General features: G+C 48.4%; 1 long non-coding RNA gene and 1 pseudogene across 1 annotated transcript; both read left to right on the top strand.

Annotated features, from left to right (window-relative positions):
• Nucleotides 1-4,406: 4,406 nt before the first annotated feature.
• On the top strand, nt 4,407-8,518 carry LOC141585234 (chromobox protein homolog 3 pseudogene; annotated as a pseudogene).
• A 5,317-nt stretch (nt 8,519-13,835) lies between these two features.
• LOC141585019 (uncharacterized) lies at nt 13,836-17,616 on the top strand. The gene is made up of 3 exons (XR_012518300.1): nt 13,836-13,895; nt 16,851-16,894; nt 17,057-17,616. It is a non-coding gene; the product is annotated as an uncharacterized LOC141585019 (long non-coding RNA).
• Nucleotides 17,617-19,557: the final 1,941 nt, after the last annotated feature.

Raw genomic sequence — 19,557 nt, 5'->3', positions numbered from 1 at the left:
ATGCTAGGATTTCGAGTGGATTCCACTGAATCTGTACGGAAAATTAGGGAGATTTAGCATCTTAAAATATTGAGTCAATCCATGAACATGATATATTCTTCTATTAATTTAGCTATTCTTTAATTTTTTTCTCAGTTATGTTTTGTGTTTTATATTTTTCTTTTTCTTTTTTTATTTTTTGTATACTTCCTCTGAAAGTGTTTTATATTTTTCAGGGTAGAGTCTTGTGTATCTTTTATTAGCATTTTTCCTAGGTATTTTTTTGTTTGGGTACTGTTGTAAAAATGCTCTTTCAAAAGTTTATTTTCTTTCTCTCTCTCTTTTATTTTTTTTCGAGATGGAGCTTCTTCACTCTGTTGCCTAGGCTGGAGTGCAATGGTGTGATCTCAGCTCACTGCAACCTCTTCCTCCTGGGTTCAAGCAATTCTCCTGCCTCAACCTCCTGAGTGGCTGGGATTACAGGCACCTGCCACCGGGCCCGGCTAATTTTTGTGTTTCAGTGGAGATGAGGTTTCACCACGTTGGCCAGGCTGGTCTCGATCACCTGACCTCAAGTGATCTGCCCGCCTTGGCCTCCCAAAGTGCTTCGATTACAGGCGTGAGCCACTGCACCCGGCCAAAAGTTTATTTTCTGATTGTTATTGCCAGTATATAGAATGCAGTTTATTGGGTGGGGGGGAGTCATTTAATTGTGATAAAATATACATAACCTAAAATTTACCATTTTAACAAATTTTTAAGTCTACAGTTCAGTGGCATTATGAACATTTACATTGTTATGCAATTGTGCAACTGATTTTTTTTTTTTTTTTTTTTTTGAGATGGAGTTTCGCTCTTGTTACCCAGGCTGGAGTGCAATGGCGCAATCTCGGCTCACCACAACCTCTGCCTCCTGGGTTCAGGGAATTCTTCTGCCTCAGCCTCCTGAGTAGCTGGGATTACAGGCACGCGCCACCATGCCCAGCTAATTTTTTGTATTTTTAGTAGAGACGGGGTTTCACCATGTTGAGCAGGATGGTCTCAATCTCTTGACCTCATGATCCACCCGCCTCGGCCTCCCAAAGTGCTGGGATTACAGGCGTGAGCCACCGCGCCCGGCCTCAGGTAAAGAATCTGAACACAGATTCGTTTGTGTCTGGCTCCTTTCACTTGGTGTAAAGCTCTTGAGAATTACCTTTGTTCCTGTGTGTATCAGTAACTTGTTCTTCATCGTTACTGAATATATTCCACTGTATGGATGTACGACACTTTCTTTATGACATTTATCAGCTGAAGCCCCTTGGGCTGCTGTCCATTTGTGGGGAGCAGAAGGAAGCTGCTGGAACATTCTTGTATAGACTGTGTGTAGAAATCTGCTTTCATTTGTCTTGGATAAACACCTAGGGGAAGGATCGCTGGGTCCTATATTTGGCTTTGTAAGAAACTGCTAAATTGCTTTCCACAGTAGCTGTGCCATTTTGTGTGTCCCCCAGCAGCATATGAGAGTTCTGCAGCCTTGCCAGTGCAGACATGTCTTTTGATTTTACCTATTCTGGTGGGGATGTAGTTATTACATCATTGTGGTTTCAATTTGTATTTCCCTAATGAATAATGATGTTCTGCATCTTTCATAAACTTTTTTTTTCTTTTTCTTTTTTTTTTTTTTTTTGCCATTTTGTTTATCTCCTCTGGTGAAGTCCAATCTTTTACCCATTAAAAAAAAAATCAGACTGGGCTAGTGTGTTGGCTCATGTCTGTAATCCTAGCACTGTGGGAGGCTGAAGCAGGAAGATCGCTTGAGCCCCGGAGTTTAGGACCAGCCTGGGCAATATGTCAAGCCCCTGTCTCATTAAAAAAAAAAAAAAGGAAAAAAAATCAGTTTTCTTATCGATTTATAAGATATAAGCCAGGCACAGTGGCACGCACCTGTAATCCCAGTACTTGGGAGACCGAGGCAGGAGGAAGGCTTGAACTCCTGGAGTCTGAGTTTGGCCTGGACAGCACAATGATACTGTCTCTAAAAACTAACCAAAAAATTAAAAATACATATATATCTCACTGTGCCAGGCTGAATGATGCCGCCCCAAAGATGTTCACATCCTACTCTCCAGAGCCTGTATATTTCTGACCTTACCTGGCAATACGGACTTTGCAAATGTGATTCAACTAAGGATGTTGAGATGGGGAGATTCTCCTGCACTACCTGGGTGGGTCTGATGTAATCACGGGAGTCCTCATAAGAGGGAAACCAGAGGGCCAGAGTCAGAGATGGACATGTGGCCACAGAGGCAGAAGTCGTGTGCTGTGGGGCCATGAGCCAAGAAACCCATGCTGCCTCTAGGAGATGGGAAAGGAAAGGGAGCAACATCTCCCTGGAGCTCCAGAGTGAGCCAGCCCTGCGGACACTGTGACTTCAGCCTTCCGAGACTGTGGATGTCAGACCTCTGTCACTGTCAGATCCTAAGTGTATGTTCTTTTGTGGGAATATGCAGGCACTCTCTGTTCAGTGGAGGAATTGAAGCTGGCTCTTCCGACTCTAAGTCTGTGTTGATTTTTTTCTACCATTGTTCGGGGTGGAAGGGAGCAGGGTATCTCAGATGGTGGGAACAGTGCGAGGAAGCCCCCAGGTAAAACATGAGCGCTGCCACCCAGGGAGGAGGCACCTCTCAGATGGAGCAGAATGTGCGGGGACAGCAGGAGGTGAGGTCCATCAGGTGGATCCACTAGGCTTTGGAAGCAGAGTTTGGGCTGGAGATGGTGAGAAGCCATGTAATGGTTGGAGCGCTTTGGGGTTTGTCAGAAAGGTCAGGGCTGCTGGCCCATGCAGGAGCAGGTGCTGGGGAGACAGCACTCACCTGTCCCCCTCATTGGGCTCTGACAGGAGGCATGCTGGGTATGTTCTTCATTATTATTCCAGAACAGTGCTGCCCAGCTCAGTGGACCAAGCTGCTTCTGTGAATGATGGGTAGGGAATCCCAGAGGCAAAGGCCACTTCATCTCTCAGGGACCCTCTGGCTCATTGGATGGCCTCATCCCTCAATCTTCTCCAAACTGATGCTGGCTTCCCCGAGGATGTTCTGAGTTGGCGCCGTCCGTCTGGGCAGCACTGCACTCCAGTCCACGTGCACTTCACTCTATTATCCTGCATCCTGAAAAGGCATGGATTTTGTTGAATGGGGCCTTGTGCATTGGAAGCTACGTGTGCCTCTGTCTGGGAGCTGGAATGTATGCAGTGGTCATCTTTGCTGCATCTGCCCTGGTGCCACACTCTCAAGCATGAGAACATGGGCAGGGTGGTCGATGGCTTTGCACCCATCTCCCCACCAGGATATCTGGCTGACACTCTGGGTCTGAGGACCCAGGGTGCCTCCAGGCCACAGAACGGTTAATTTTCTGTTCTCTTTTCAACTTCTTCTCAGCCTAGGGTAGTTCCAAGCCAGCCTCTTTCAGGAGGCCTGCTCTGATAGCACCACCTAACTACAAACTCTGATTTTCTTTTTTTTTTTTTTTTTTTTTTTTTTTTTTTTTTTTGAGAAGGAGTTTCACTCTCCCCAGGCTGGAGTGCAATGGCGCGATCTTGGCTCACCACAACCTCCGCCTCCTGGGTTCAGGCAATTCTCCTGCCTCAGCCTCCTGAGTAGCTGGGATTACAGGCACATGCCACTATGCCCAGCTAATTTTTTGTATTTTTAGTAGAGACGGGGTTTCACCATGTTGACCAGGATGGTCTCGATCTCTTGACTTCGTGATCCACCCGCCTCAGCCTCCCAAAAGTGCTGGGATTACAGGCTTGAGCCACCGCGCCCGGCCAAACTCTGATTTTCTGTGCTGTACATTTTCAGTGGTAAGTGGCTGTGAATTCACCGTATCATTGCAAATGGTTCTCTAGTCATTCTGGAGAAGCAAGTGTGGGATGGATACCTCATCCCGTGTGGTTACAGACTTCTGGGGACAGGGAGAAGTCATTTTTCATCTGTGCCTTGTCTCTTCAAGTAGATGATACAAAGTTTATGGTGCCCTCCTGATCATCGTTCACTGAACTCTTCAGGGAGAGGAGAGGAGAGGCCATTTGTTAATTGAAAGGCATTTCTTGGGCTGGGCGCGGTGACTCACGCCTGTAATCCCAGCACTTTGGGAGGCCGAGGCGAGTGGATCACGAGGTCAGGAGACTGAGACCATCCTGGTCAACATGGTGAAACCCCGTCTCTACTAAAAATACAAAAAAATTAGCTGGGCATGGTGACGCATGCCTGTTATCCCAGTTACTCAGAAGGCTGAGGCAGGAGAATTGCCTGAACCCAGGAGGCGGAGGTTGCAGTAAGCCGAGATTGCGCCATTGCACTCCAGCCTGGGTAACAAGAGTGAAACTCCATCTCAAAAAAAAAAAAAAAAAAAAAAAGGTATTTCTTCTCTAGTGGTATGGATTCCTAAATTTAGGGCTAAACGTGTCATGGAGCTCTAATTTTCTGCACCATGAGAAGATAGTCCCTTTCACTTCTTTTATGTCCAATACTTGCATTTGTTCCATAGACATCTGATATTTACTGAATGCCCTGTGTGACAGAGTTTGAGGATTCAAAGGTGAACGACAGGTGATCTTTCTCTGCAGGTGGCTCTCTTAGCCGCTCTGAGACATTAAGTGTTTCTGTGGACATCACTCACAAATCTCCATCTACAGTCCCAAGCTCCTGCAAATCCATTTCCTATGTGAGGTGTTAGGCAAACTTTCCAGATGTCAAGATGCAGACAGACCTGCAGTCCCAACAGGGGCTGAGGTAATGCTTCTCCTTGCCAGGAGGGGCACAGGACATCACCTGACCTGTTGAAGCAGTGGGTAGTGAAGGGTCGGGGGATGCTAACAAGTATAGCTGGCCCTCCCCACAATGGTTGCCACATCTGTGGCTTCTGGATTTAACTGGGGATTCAACCAACTGGGGCAAAAATATTTGAAAAAGATTGCGGCTTTACTGAACACTTCCAAACTTTTCTTCTTGTCATTATTCTCTAAACAACTGTTGACATAGCAATGACACTGAATTAGATATCACAAGTAATCTAGAGCTGATTGAAAGTGCGAGCAGTGGGCCAGGTGCGGTGGCTCATGCTTGTAATCTCAGTGCTTTCGGAGGCTGAGGCAGTTGGATCACCTGAGGTCAGGAATTCGAGACCAGCCTGGCCAACATGGCAAAACCCCATCTCTACTAAAAATACAAAAATTAGCTGGGTGTGGTGGCACATGCCTGTAGTTCCAACTACTTGGGAGGCCAAGGCAAGAGAATCACCTGAACCCAGGAGGCAGGGGTTGCAGTGAGCTGAGAGCACGTCACTGCATTCCAGTCTGGGTCACAGAGCAAGACTCCCATCTCCAAAAAAAAAAAAAAGAAAAAAGAAAAAAAGAAATTGCACACAAGACGTGAATTTCAGACCAAGACCTGGAGCAGCTCAGAAGCAGCGAATAATAGCTCTTCAAGTCAGCAATAAAAAATGGCCTCCAAAAATGGGAAAAAAAAACAGAATGAAAAGAGTAAAAACGTTGAAGAGACAGAGCTTGAAAAATTTGTGGTGGAAAAAGTACTGCTAGGTGGATTTGTAGTGAATGGGAAAGTGGAATATTCCCTGAAGTGGAAGGGATTTACAGATTCGGACAATACTGGGGAACCTGAGGGAAATTCAAATTGTCCAGAGTTAATGGAAGCTTTTCTCAATTCTCAGAAAGCTGGTAAAGAAAAAGACGGTACAAAAAGAAAATCTGTACTGTATCTCACAGTGAATCCAAAGTCAGCACATCAAAGAAGAAAAGAGATGCTGCTGACAAGCCAAGAGGATTTGCCAGAGGTCTCGATCCTGAAAGAATAATTGGTGCCACAGGTGGCAATGGAAAATGGATGTTTCTCATGAAGTGGAAAGACTCGGGTGAGGTGGATCTCATGCTGGCAAAAGAGGCAAATATGAAGTTTCCTCAAATTGTAATTTTTTTTTTTTGAGATGGTCTTACTCTGTCTTCCTGGCTGGAGTGTGGTGGTACAATCTTGGCTCACTGCAACCTCCACTTCCTGGGTTCAAGCGATTCTCCTGCCTCAGCCTCCCTAGTAGCTGGGATTACAGGACTTGCCACCACACTGGTTTTTGTATTTTTAGTAGAGATAGAGTTTCACTATGTTGGCAGGGCTGATCTCAAACTCCTGGACTAGCTTGGCATTTTTGTCCAGAAGATGAAACTCAGTAGTTCACATTATATATATATATATATGTATATATATATATATATATATATATATATATATATATATATATGTATATGAAATAAAATATTTGGGTCTTTCTGATTTATTAATGTGACAAAATAACTACATTCTAATGAAAATCAAGTTTGATGTGTTTGTTTTGAAAGTAGTATTGGAAGAGTTTTTTTTTTTTTTTTTTTTCTTTTTACAAGACAGAGTTTTGCTCTTGTTGCCCAGGCTAAAGTACAATGGCGCGATCTCCACTCACTGCAACCTCTGATTCCCAGGTTCAGGCAATTCTGCCTCAGCCTCCCAGGTAGCTGAGATTACAGGTGTGCACCACCACGCCTGGCTAATTTTTGTATTTTTAGTAGACACAGGGTTTCACCGTGTTGGTCAGGCTGGTCTTGATCTCCTGACCTCGGGTGATCCACCCACCTCCGCCTCCCAAAGTGCTGAGATTACAGACGTGAGCCACTGCGCCCAGCTGGGTTTTTTCTTTTCATCAATAGAACCTGGTTACTTGGAACAAATAAATAAAAGATTTCTGTAGTTGCTTCCTTTATCAGAAAAGAACATTTGATACCATGATATATTATTTCTTCTCCATTAGTCAACAGCTTTTCTATATGTTGAGGGAAATTTTCAGTCATTAATCAGAACTTGTGTTCTTATAAGCCTAAGGACCATTCTAGACTTTGGTTTTGTGTGTGTGTGTGTGTGTGTATACACACAAAATGTATGTGTAAATAGTTTTTTTTTTTTTTTTTTGAGATGGAGTCTTGCTCTGTCACCAGGCTGGAGTACAGTGGCGAAATCTCGGCTCACTGCAATCTCCACTTCCAGAGTTCATGCAATTCTTCTGCCTCAGCTTCCCGAGTAGCTGGAACTACAGGCGCATGCCACCACGCCCAGCTAATTCTTATATTTTTAGTAGAGATGGGGTTTCACCATGTTGGCCGGGATGGTCTTGATCTCCTGACCTCATGATTTGCCCGCCTCGGCCTCCCAAAGTGCTGGGATTACAGGCATGAGCCACTGCACCCGGCCTTGTAAATGTTTTTTTTTAAAACAACATTCACTGAAACAAAAACCACAGGTAAACCCATATTTCTGAGAGCCCATTATTCTGAGCAAGCCATGAGATAATCACTTCATGTTAATGTGAAAATTTTCCTGAAGCCATACCTTTTAAGTGAAATTTATTTTAAGTGAAATAAGTAATTCTACTTAATAGGACAATTTAAATTAGATAATTTTAAAGCCTCTATATCTATAAATGAAGTGGTTTGTTTGCAAAATTCCTAAAAGGAAAAATTTTATCACTGCCATCACTGGAGGTTTCCACATCAGATGAGGAAACTAGACAAATCCCAGTGTGTTTTAATTAGCTAAACAAAACTTAGTTGAACATTTGCAAATGAACATTAAAAAATGTCGAAATCTCTGTTGCTATATTGACTAAAAGGTCATGATTCATGGAATATCTAAGACTTGGCTCATAGAAACCTAGTCAGATAGTTAGAAGTGTTGGCATTCTAGGACCTGCTGTCATAAATGTGTGAACCACTCTTTGTAATCTAAGCTATTGACACGCATGTTTCTTCTTTACCCCAACTCGTTCCTTACATGTAGGCTCCATATTTTCAGTATTTGCTTTACTGGTTCCGCAAAAAACAGGAAAAACATCTTTGTAGCAAGCGGAATGTTATTCGACTGTATATTGTTTAATTTATTGTAAATGCTGGTGAACAGTGGTCAATAAACAGTTTTATATTCCTTTAAAAAAATGATTGCACGGTGTGCATAGGTTGTCTGCAAATGCTGTGTCATTCTCTGTCAGGGCTTGAGCACCTCTGATGTTGGTATCTTCAAGGGAGGGTCCTGGGGCCAATCCCGCATGGATACTGGGGAACAACTATATTTGGGTTTTGACAGAAAGCTGAGCAACCCAGAATGTAAGAGACAACCCCCCAGCAGTAGGAAGCCGAGTTAGTATCAGGAGAAGCCAGTGGTTAAATTTACAGTCTTTTTATACACAAGAGCAACACACATTTTACAACAATGGTGGAGAAAACTCAGTGATCGCTCACTGAAGTGAATAAAAGCTGCAGTGATAGTTACGACATGGCAAGAGATCTACTGAGAAGCAAGATCTCATCCAAGAGTTTAGGGTTTGGTGGGGGAGCCAGAGCCTCTCTGGGGATGCACCCTCCTTTGAAAGCACTGACCTGGCCCCTGCGTCCACGAACACAGGAAAAGTGTGGCGGACTGCAGAGTCTCAGCAACCCCTCAATCTCAGTTTGTCTCCTTAGACCGCGTCCACATCCCCCATCCTCCACCAGTTCCTTTTCCAGCTTCCCAATCCTGCAGTTGTTTTTGCAAAGCCGAGAGGGAGGTGTCTGCGCTTAGAACAATGCCTCACATTGGCAGTAGAGGGCAGCAGATCACGATCCCATTCCCCGAGCTGCCTTGGTGCTGCCCAGGACACCCGTCAATTTTTAAGGGTTATTGAGTGCTCATGGGAGCCAGGCTCTGTGCCAGGCCCTGGGAATGCAAAGCCAACTGAGATACGGGGCGCTGCTCTCCAGGAGCCTGTGATCTAAGAGGGCGAGGCAGCCATGGAAACATACAGGACCAAACAGTGGAGCAAAGCGTTGGGGCAGAAGGCTGTTCGGGGGACTGTGGGATCTGCGTCAGGTGGGGAGATGAGGCGCATCAGAAAACACCCAGCAGGGGCGGGCCATGGTGGCTCACGCCTGTAATCCCTGCACTTTGGGAGGCCAAGGACAGCGGATCACTTGAGGTAAGGAGTTCGAGATCAGTTTGGCCAACATGGAGAAACCCCGTCTCTACTAAAAATCCAAAAATTAGCCCGGTATGGTGGCTGGTGCCTACAGGCTACTTGGGAGGCCGAGGCGGGAGAATCACTTGAACCCTGGAGGCAGAGGTTGCAGTGAGCTGAGATCGTACCACTGCAATCCAGCCTGGGTGACAGAGCTAGACTTTGTTTCAAAACAAAAACAAACAAACAAAAACTCCACACACCCAGCAGGAAGAGGTGCTTGAGCTGAGTCTTGGAAGTGGGTAGGTTTTCCCAGTTCCTAGGCCAGGAAGGGCACCCCAGGCAGGGGAGTCGGGGCTAAGCGTGACACTATAGAGTGTGCTCAGGCTCGAACGCAGGGCACTGAGGGGGGAGGACCAAGAAGGGTTGTCTTCCATGGCCACGCTAAGACCTGAAACCTCCTGGGCACAGGCAATTCTCCTGCCTCAGCCTGAGTCATAACTGTGACTACAGGTGTGTGTCACCATGCCCAACAAATTTCTTAGTTATTTGGAAAGACAGAGTCTGCCTCTGTTGCCAAGGCTGGTCTCAAACTAATTGGCTCAAGGGACCCTCCTGCCCCAGCCTCCTAAAGTGCTGGGATTGCAGATGTGAGCTACTGTGCCTGGTCCAGTTCAATGATTTGTAGTATATTTGGTATATTTACAGAATTTTGCAACCATTACAAAAATCTACTTTTGGAACATTCTGTCATCCCAAAAAGAAACCTGTGCCCATCAGAGTTACTTTGCATTCTCATCCCAGCCCTAGGCAACAAGTAGTATACTTTCTGTCTCTACATTAGGCTGTTCTGGACATTTCATATAAACTGAATCAGGTAATGTGAGTTCTTTTCCATCTGGCTTCTTTCACGAAACATTGCATTGTTGACGTTGATCAATGTAGCAGCAAGCATCAGAACTTCCTTCTGATTGCTGAATAGTATTCCATTGTATATTTCATGTTTTCATCCCTTTGCCGGTTAATGGGCATTTGGGTTGTCTTGACCTTTTGGTTCTTGTGAATGGTGCTGTCATGAACATTCACATACAAGCCTTTGTGTGGACATACATTTTCATTTTCCCTGGGTACATACCTAGAAATGAAGTTGCTGGGCTTAAGGCAATTCTGAGAAACCATCATACTATCTTCCAAAAAAGTGGCTGCACCATTTTATTTATTTTTGTATTTATCTATTTATTTAATTTGAGACAGAGTTTCACTCTTGTTGCCCAGGCTTGAGTGCAATGGTGCAATCTCGGCTCAGTGCAACCTCTGCCTCCCAGATTCAAGCGATTCTTCTGTTTCAGCCTCCCAAGTAGCTGTGACTGCAGGCATGCACCACTGTGTCTGGTTAATTTTGTATTTTTTTCCTATGGTTAAAAGATATGCATATATTTTGAAGTAGCTGGCTGGACTCAGTTTAGATCTTCCCAGTTTTTGTTGGCAACATCCAAAGCATCATAATTAGGAGCCAGCTGAACAGGCCATCGGGCCAAATTGAGGTGTTGAATTTGGCCACATGAGTGTCATAGAGCTTCTTCACAGCCTGTTTGAGCTGGTGCTTGATGGCTTTAACATCCACATTGAACACAAGCGTGTTGTTGTCTTCTGTCTTCTTCATGGCTGACTTGGTGGTCAGCGGAAACCTGACAACAGCATAGTGGTGGCTTGTTTCTCCTGGGGGTGCTCTTCTGAGGATATTTGCGCTGCCTCCGGAGTCACAGTGTCTTGGGCAACTGGCAGGTGAGTGATGTGCAGATCTTCTTTTTTCTTTTTTTTGTGGCTGTGGACACCTTTAAACACTGCTTTCTTGGTCTTCAAAGCCTTTGCTTTAGCTTCAGCTTTAGGACGGGCAGGATCTTCCTTCTTCACTTGCGGTGCCATCTTGTGAAGATTAATTTTTGTGTATAGTGTTAGGCAGGGGCCCAAATTAATTTGCACATGGATATCCAATTTCCTTACCACCATTTGTGGAAAAGACTATTCCTGGTTAGACACAGTGACCCATGCCTGTAATGCCAGCACTTTGGGAGGTGAAGGCAGGAGTATTGCTTGAGTCCAGAGTTTAAGACCAGCCTGGGCAATATGGTGAGACACACGTCTCTACAAAAACAAAAAACACAAAAGACTATTCCTTTCCAAATGAAGTTTCTTGACCCCTTTGTCAAATCAATTGACTTTAAATGTAATGGTTTCTTTCTGGGATTTCAATTATTTTTCAATTAATTAATTAATTAATTAATGTTTTTTTCTGTTGTCCAGTCTGGAGTACCAATCATACCTTACCACAGCCTCGAACTCCTGAGTTCATGTCATCCTCCTGCCTCAGTTGCATAGATAGCTGAGACTATAAGTGTCTGTCACCATGCCTCCCACGTAGCCTCCTCTCGGGGCTGCTGTGAAAACAGGGGTGTAAGAGCACCTTGTAAAGACCTGCACACATCACTGAGTTAAGGTGGTGAGTGTCCTTAGAGACCCTGGGTCTCAGGGTCACCCTCTAGGAAACAGCCAGGTACTGCCCGAAGTCCTGACTGCTCCACGATTTGTCTGCACATCGTCTTCCTTGCAGTTACTGCTGAGAAACGTAGCTTGCTCGTCCATCCAACACACAGGGCATGTCCTATGGAGATGCCCCAGAAACTTCTCCCCATGCACAGTGGCCTCTGACAAAGGGGGCAGGGCCACTCAGGACAAGTGTTCTGACCAGCCTAGGCCTTGAGCCAGTGTGTCAAGGTCACGCAGAGGTCCCCTGGGTCACACTGCTCTCTTTCCCTTGAACCTCTTTTTTCCTCAGAGCCCCTTCTCACATCCCTACTTCCCCGCAGAAATCAGCGTTCCCCACCACCCTGGCTAACCTCATTCTTAGTCATTCTTTCTTACAAAGGCAGAAACTGCAGCAGCATAAGGCAGGAGTTCTGTACCTGAGGACTAGGGGTGAGTTTCACAGGGTCTGAAAATATTTTATTTTAGTAGAGACAGAGTCTGACTATGTTGCCCAGGCTGGTCTTGAACTCCCGGCTTCAAAGGATCCTCTCTTCTTGGCCCTTTGAAATGTTGGGATTACAGGCATAAAACACCACACCTGGCCTTTTTTTCTTTTTACTGTTTTTTAGACATGTTCTCTCTCTGTTGCTTAGGTTAGAATGTAGTAGCCAATCATAGCTCACTGTAGCCTCAAACTCCTGGGCTCAAGAGATCCTCCCACCTCAGCTTCCTAAGTAGATGGGATTGCAGGCACGCACCACTATGCCTGCAATGTTCTTGCTAATTTTTAAAAATTTAGATTAATGTAAAAATTAATTAAATTAATTAAATTCAGACTACTTGAAACGATCATTCAGGCCAAAGACCAAGCCCTGGGTCACAGTGCTATCTCTACAGCACACTCTTACATTTACTTTTTTGAAGGATGAGGCAGACATTACAGACCATTACATCCCAACTCAGGAGTTTGAATCAGTAATAAAAGGTCTCCCATCACAGAAAAGCCCAGGAGCTGATTGCTTCACTGCTGAATTCTCCCAAACATTTCAAGAGGAACTAACAACAATCCTGCTAATTTTTTTGTATTTTTAGTGGAGATGGGGTTTCACTGTGTTAGCCAGGATGATCTTGATCTCCTGATCCGCCTGCCTCGGCCTCCCAAAGTGCTGGGCTTCCAGGCATGAGCCATGGTGCCTGGCCCAACGATTTCTTTATCCATTCGTCTATCGATGAATGCTGAGTTTGACTCCATATCCTGTTTCTTTTAGGCCAGCCAGCATGTGCAGTATTGGATTCCCTCAAGGTATTCTTGGAGTAATGAGATTCTATGAAAATAAGTGCAGCTCTCATGGTAGAGAATCAGTATCATGAGAAAAGAAAAGAAGAGAAGAGAAGGAAAGAAGAAAAGAAAAAAAAGTAAAGAAAGAAAAGAAAGAAAAGAAAAGAAGTGCAGTGTCTTGGTTGAGGGAAACAGTCCAGTACTGGTTGTGCTGAGCGACAGGGAGCTGCACCCTGGGCCTGCCTCGAAGGCCCGAGGGGCCATGTGAAATCATGAGGGCTTGGGCCAACCTTGAAGACATGGGGAAGTAGTTCTTCCCTCGAGGCTGCTGGAAGGGCTGGGAAGTCCTGTCCTGACTGTCCTTGTGCACAAAGTGCATTTGCCAGCTGGCTGGGGCTCTGGCTCTCAGTAGCTGTGAGATGTCAGCTTGGAGTCCCAGCTGGGGAAGTCGCAGGCATGCTGTTTCAGCTGGTGAGTGCTGTGGGCTGGAGGCATCCTGTTCTTGCCCTCTCTCTCTTCTTTGGTGGTGATGGCTTCCCTAGACCAGGTCACCACCTCCAGATGGGACAGGAGTCTTTGACATGGTGACCTTCACTGCACACACTGCAGGCTTCTCAGAAACAGACAAATGCCTGGATTCTGGGCACAGAGTGGGACATTTTCCAGGAGGTAACTCGGGCACATCTTGCGTGCTTTCTGGGGTGATAAGCCTTTGTGGCTCTTCTGAACTCTGGGGAAAAGGCAGAAGGTTTAAGGCCCTCCTTCAGCCTGTGGGACGTGCCAGGTCCTCTGTGCAGTGAAGTAGGCAGAGGACAATTGAACATTTTGCAAAAGGATGATGCCTTCCTTACATTTAATTTGCTGGCCACTGTCTTGTTCCCTCTGGGGCTGGGAATGTGGATTCCTGGGCTCCAGTTTTCTGTTCTCTTGAGAGCCTGGCGCCACGCACTGCATAGCTTTGTGCCTCAGTTTCCTCCTCCACACATAGGGGCCCTGGTTTCCATCCTCCAAGGTCTGATGGCCTTTGTCTCCTTACAGATGAGTGGCAAATGCTACTTCATGCTGAACCACAGCTTAGCCCTGAAAGCCTTCAACATACTAAGTAAGTTTATGTTTCCCTAGCCCTGGCTCTGTGTGTGTGTGTGTGTGTGCCCACGTGTGAACTCAGGACCACCTTGGTCTCTCCCTGGGCTGGAGTCGTGGCCTAGGTTCCTATGGGAAGGTGGGGGTTCCATCCTCTGAGACAAGATTCAAAATAATTCATGAAAACTTTGCCTGAAGTTGAGTGAATCTGAAAGGGCATAGCCATGGCCCCACCCCCCACCCCTGCTGTTTCCACTGCCTCACCTGGGGCTGGCTCCCCTTTCTCCTGGCATGATCCCCATTTCAGAAAGGTGCATATGTCAGGACAGCACTGACGAGCACCGTGTGCTGCCTGCGGGCAGGCATGTGGGGCAGGAAGGGCACCTGGCACATGCTGGGTGGACGTGGTTCCTTTTCTTTCTCTTTCGTCGAAGCCATGCTCAGGGGTTTGCTGTGAGCATGACTTGTGCCCGGGTATTACCTGCTGTTTAAACATACCCACTGCCACGTATTCACACCTTTCTGATAGCCAAGTTATATGGCGATCAGCTGGTGATTTTGCTGCAAAACACCATCAAACTCAAGGGGCCTGCCAAGGCAGTGGCAGCCCTGCAAGTCTTCAGGGATGTGTTCTGCAGAGGTGAGTGGGAACGGGGCATGGGCCTGGGGTTCTAGGACTTGACCGTTCCTAGGAGGTCTCCTTTCTCGGGAGGCAGTTGGTATAGTGGTTAGAAGCACGGTTTTAAACGCAGAGTCATCTCAGTGGGTTCGGATCTTGGCTGTGCTTCTCACCAGCTATGCAGCCTTGGGCAAATGACTTTTAGTTTGTGCCTCTATTTCTTCATTTGAAAAACGGAGGGAAAAACAGTTTTTACCTTCAGGGATTTTTAGTGAGGGTGGAGTGAATAAACATGTGAGGTGTTGAGAACAGGGCCTGTCTAGTGTTGGTTTCACAGTGGTTTATCTGTGATTACTGCCTGGAAGAGCAGGCTTCACCTCCAGTCAGGTGCGGATGTTAACCTTTCGCTGTGTGCTGAGCGCTGGTCCAGGCACTGAGAGTACACATAGAGAAGACAGCCCCTGCTCTCAGCAAGGGTAGGGAGGGTGAGCTGCCCACACCGTGACGGTACAGGGCAATGTGCACTGGGCTGCTGAGATGGGAGTGATGATGCCCACAGGAAGGCAGGCAAGGGGCGGTCAGGGGAGCCGGGTGGGCTTTATGGAGGGGACAGGCCAAAAACAGGGAGGAGCCTGTGACTACAGGTCAGGACAAGGAGGCCACAGAGGAGAGGAGCGACAGCCGAGGTTGGAAAGGCTGATAATGACAGATGGTGGGGAGGGCAGCCTGGCTGGAGAGGCGGTTCTGTGTGAGCCGTTGTGGAGACTGGCGAGGGTGGGGCTTGAATGCCCTCCTGATAAAAGTACTGGCCAGGCTCGTGGGTTCCAGTGTGGTTGGAGGCGCAGGGGTGGCTGAGATGCCGGTGGAGACTCCGCCTGGCCTTTGATGGCCAGGACTGTACCTGGTGTTCCTCCCACCTGGCTGTCGTCCGATGTCTCCTGAGCATCCAAGGCGGGGAGGAGGCTGACCTCTGGCTGCACGCCTGTGTTTTCTCTAGTGCCCCAGAGGGAGACCTTGAAGAAGGAGGTGATGAGTTCAGTGGTTCTACTGATACGGGAAGATCAGAGACCCGTGAGCACAGAGACCATGTGTGCTGGGAGAGCAATTGCTTTCTTGAGAACTGACGTCATGTAAATGGAAAGGGGAGGAAGATGGGGGATGAGGAGGAAGGGCAGGGCGCGCTCACAAAGCCACTTCAGGGTCAGACCCCTGCCCTTTAGTTCCATTTGAGTTCTTCAGAACCAGAGAAGGGTTTGAGAAGTGGAGAGGTGGTTCCTACCTGCCTTCCTCTGAGCCTGTTCTGTGGGCAGTGCTGTGGTGTCTCAGGGGAGACACGGATCTCCAATGACACTGACTCAGGCCCTGAGGACCCACAGGTTGCTTGTGGGGAGAAAGCCTTGAGCTTTATGGCTGGGGTGAGGCCTGAGAAGCTGTCTTTTTAACAAGCTCTGCAGTCAGGGGCGAAGGCAGGAGAGACTTGCAGCTCTGGATGGTGTAGTATAGTGCGTTGGGATGGCTGCAGCCAGGCACCCTGGTCTTGAGTGTTTATAAATAGAGAATGATCCATCAGCCTGAAAAACAGGGTCCCAGGTTCCCAGAAGGGTCCTAGGAGGCTGGGCCCTCAGGACTTGCTGGATTGGTTCCTGGCTTTTCCTACAAAGGCCAGAACATGAGACCTTTCCTTTACTTGGAATCCCCTTAACCAACACTCCTGCCAGTTTCAGTATCTGAGGGTATATGAGGTGCGGGAAGTAAGTGCTTGGAGTTCTCCGGGAGGATGTGGGGCTGGAGTGGGTCAGAACTTCAGGGCAGAGGACGGAAGTGGGCAGGTCCAGCCACGGTGGTCTGTCATGGCCACAGCACCCACTGAAGAGTCACTGTGGACTTGGAGTCAGGAGGCCCGTGGTCCTTGAAGACCTCCCTGACCTGCTCTGCTCCACTGTGTGCTCACCGGGAACAGGAGCCCATCCTGAGGGTCCTTTCTGTCCCGCATGTGACGTCGGTGACCCACAGGTATGCATGGACCTGCTGAGCTTCATGGAGACGCGGGGGCAGCACAGCTACTTGACCGTGCCCCAGGGAACAGCATCATCCACCACCTTGTTAGGCTCAGCCAGCCAGAGCCCTCGGTGAGCAGGACCTGGTGCAAGTGAGGGGACCGAGAGTGGAACAAGCCAGGGGCAGGGGACAGAGAAGGGCAGGGGTGGCAGCAGAGGCACAGAATAGAGGCCTGGCTGGCCTGATGGGGAGGAGCTTTGACATCCACACCCTGATCAGTGGGCCAGGGGAGGCCTTGACCAGGGAGATTCAGTTGGCATTGGTTCCAGGTCTTGATCCTTTCTTTTCTTTCTCCAGAATGAAGAAGATACCTTCAGATGTGCACCAAGATTCTACAAATGGTACACACAGTTAGGGCCTAAGAGCCCTCTCTATTTCCTCCTCCCCTGGCTCCCCAGATTGCTATCCTGCCCCTCAGACTACCTTCTTCCTCCCTTCCCTCCATCTAACCCCTTGCAGTGTCTCTTCCTCCCCTTCTGATCTCCATCTGTTTCCGCTTAAAGGCCTGCGGCTCCTCTGAGAGGTGACTCGGTGGAACAAAAGAGGGCATTGAAGGCAACTCTGGAGACCTGAGTCTGAGTAGCGTGGCCACTTTCTAGCTGTGGATCCTTGAACAAACTGCCCTCTGAGCTGCATGTTTTCCTTGTGTAGGAGGACTGTGAGCTCCTCTGCTCCCGGAGGCACAGCTGCTCTCCCGACATGCAAGTCCAGTTTCCTGACCTTTAACACTTCCTCTCCTCTGGAATATTCCCCAGTGAAGGTGATCAGAAGTCACAGTTTCAAATTTTAAGAAGCCCTTCTGCCTAAGCCTGTCCTTCCTAGTGTGACTTTCATAAAGGCTTTGGTTACCTCTTAGCAATAAGTGGTAAGAGGGGACAGAGCAAGAGACGGAGAGTCAGAGACACAATGAGTGCATGGGGAGAGCGGACTATGCATCCAGCCCTCTACTGCTCCTCCGGGAAAGGGATCCAAGCTCATGGGGTTGGAGAACTCACGCAGGGGGCTGATTTGGGCTTGGCATTGAGGACATGTAAGGTGTCCCTGCTGGTACTCAATAAACCTTCTATGCCAACCAAGCAACATCTTGGCTTTTGTGGTCCTCTCAGCAAGGCAGCCAGGAAGGTGGCTCTGCAGGCCTGCTCCCTGGGCCTACACCCCTACTTCAGCAGCTTCCATGGCAGGTGTGAGTGTGAGTGCAAGGCTGGGTGGTCTATGGGGAAGGGGCAGCCGGGAAGGCCCCAGCTGCTGCAGGCATGGAGAGCAGTGGGGGCAGGCTGAGGCCCTGAATGGGTGCCAGGTGGAGAGAGGATATAGCTTTGCAGTGGGGATAAGGCTGCAGATTGAGCCTGGGTCAGGAGGGGAAGGGGAAGGCCAAAGGTCAAGGAGCAGCTTGAGGCTATTAGCTTCTGGCAGTGGAGAAAAGGAGACTCTTCTAGAAGGGAGCCACCTTAGATCCAGCTCCTTGTCACCTTTAGTCCTCATTTCACGACACTGGCGTCCAGATGGAAAAGGATTCTTGTTGATTACAAACTCATGGCTGCACCGACGGTCCTGCTCCTTTGTCTCCCCTTTGCCCCAGCTCTGAGCCTGGCTCATCCCTCACCTCAAACCACTGGGGCTAGGAAAGGGGTGAGAGTGTCTGTTCAGCACCTCCTCGGTCATCTTTGACGCCTTTCTGCCCTTGTGTCTCACACACCTGTGACAGGCGCCAGGCCCAGCAGCTTCAGACAGTCCTGCCTTCTCCCACCCTTCTCCCACTGCGGGGACGTGGGCACAGGTGCTCCTTCCCTCACCCTCCCTCTGCCCCCCTTGCTTTCCTTCTGCCCACTTCTTCCTATGGGCCTCATCACCCACCATTGTGAGAATCTTTGTCAAAGGCTGTCACTCATTTTAGAAACCTATAAAGGCTCTAAACCTTTCATGTCTGCATCCCAAGCTAATAAGATCTGTCACCAAATCACACGCATGGGTGCCATTAACTGAACAGCACTGCCCCTGCCCGTGAGCAGGCCCCAGGCTTCACCTCCTCCATGCCTTTGCTCACAGGAGTTCCTTTCTTAAACTCTTACTTTTTCAAGGCCCAGTTTAGATGCTGTCACCTGGAAGGAAAGCCAAGGGGGCATACATTTTCCTGAACAACCTTGGAGAGACTTGAAAGCCACAGAGACACGTTTGAGAAGAGCGTCTCCCCAAGTTGGGAGGGAACTGTGCTGTGGGCAGGGGCAGTAGAGAGGAGTGGCATTGGAGAGGGAGGACAGGTTGGCAGCAAGGGGCCCAGGACGCCTTGGAAGGTGGGAGTGGATCGCGCTCCCTGGGTGGTGGAGGTGGAAGTCTTTTAAAAAATTTAGATGACAGCTCACTCTGTCTGCACACATGCCTACAGCTGGGCTGGGGTTTGCAGGGGCAGCGGCACTGTGAGAAGAGCACAGTCAACAGAGAGATGCCTGCTCCACTGTCTTGTGGGCCTGAGCAGGACCCAGCTGCACCCCCACCCCGCTGCCCCTCACATGCATTCCGTCTCTGGCCTTGGGGAACTCCAGAGTCCCCTGCATCCCCACCCTCCTTGGTGCAGCAGGCCTTGCTGGGGTGGCGGGCTGTGGGCTGCAGGCGTCTCAGGCCAGGCAGAGCCTCCAGTTCACTCGGCCTCCCTCTCATGGCTGCTCCTCATTTCTCTCCGCTGCTCTCTCATCCCACCCAGCTGTTTGGCTTCACAAAACAGTACGGAGCGGTGCTCTCGCCCAGGGAGCTCAGCATGAAAGGATTCTTTCCTTCTGCACCTTCCCGGGTTAGGAGGAAGCAGGGCAGTGGGCACTGGCCTGCTGTGACTTGGGCAAGCAGCGAAGGCAGACCGGAGGGGACAGAGGGGCTGGGATAGGGATCCTCTCGGGCAAGGGTCCCAGAGAAGCTTGTGTTGAGGGCGACTGGGCTTTGGTTTGGGCCACGGTTTCGTCATCCATGAGCCATGTGACTTGGACAAGTTTCTTTCTCTCTCAACCTCAGTTTC

This window comes from Saimiri boliviensis, chromosome 7 (genome assembly GCF_048565385.1).
Source record: "Saimiri boliviensis isolate mSaiBol1 chromosome 7, mSaiBol1.pri, whole genome shotgun sequence".
NCBI classification, from domain to species: Eukaryota; Metazoa; Chordata; class Mammalia; order Primates; family Cebidae; genus Saimiri; species Saimiri boliviensis.
Note: the sequence above shows the minus strand (reverse complement) of the source record. Positions and strands in the feature narration are given on the sequence as shown.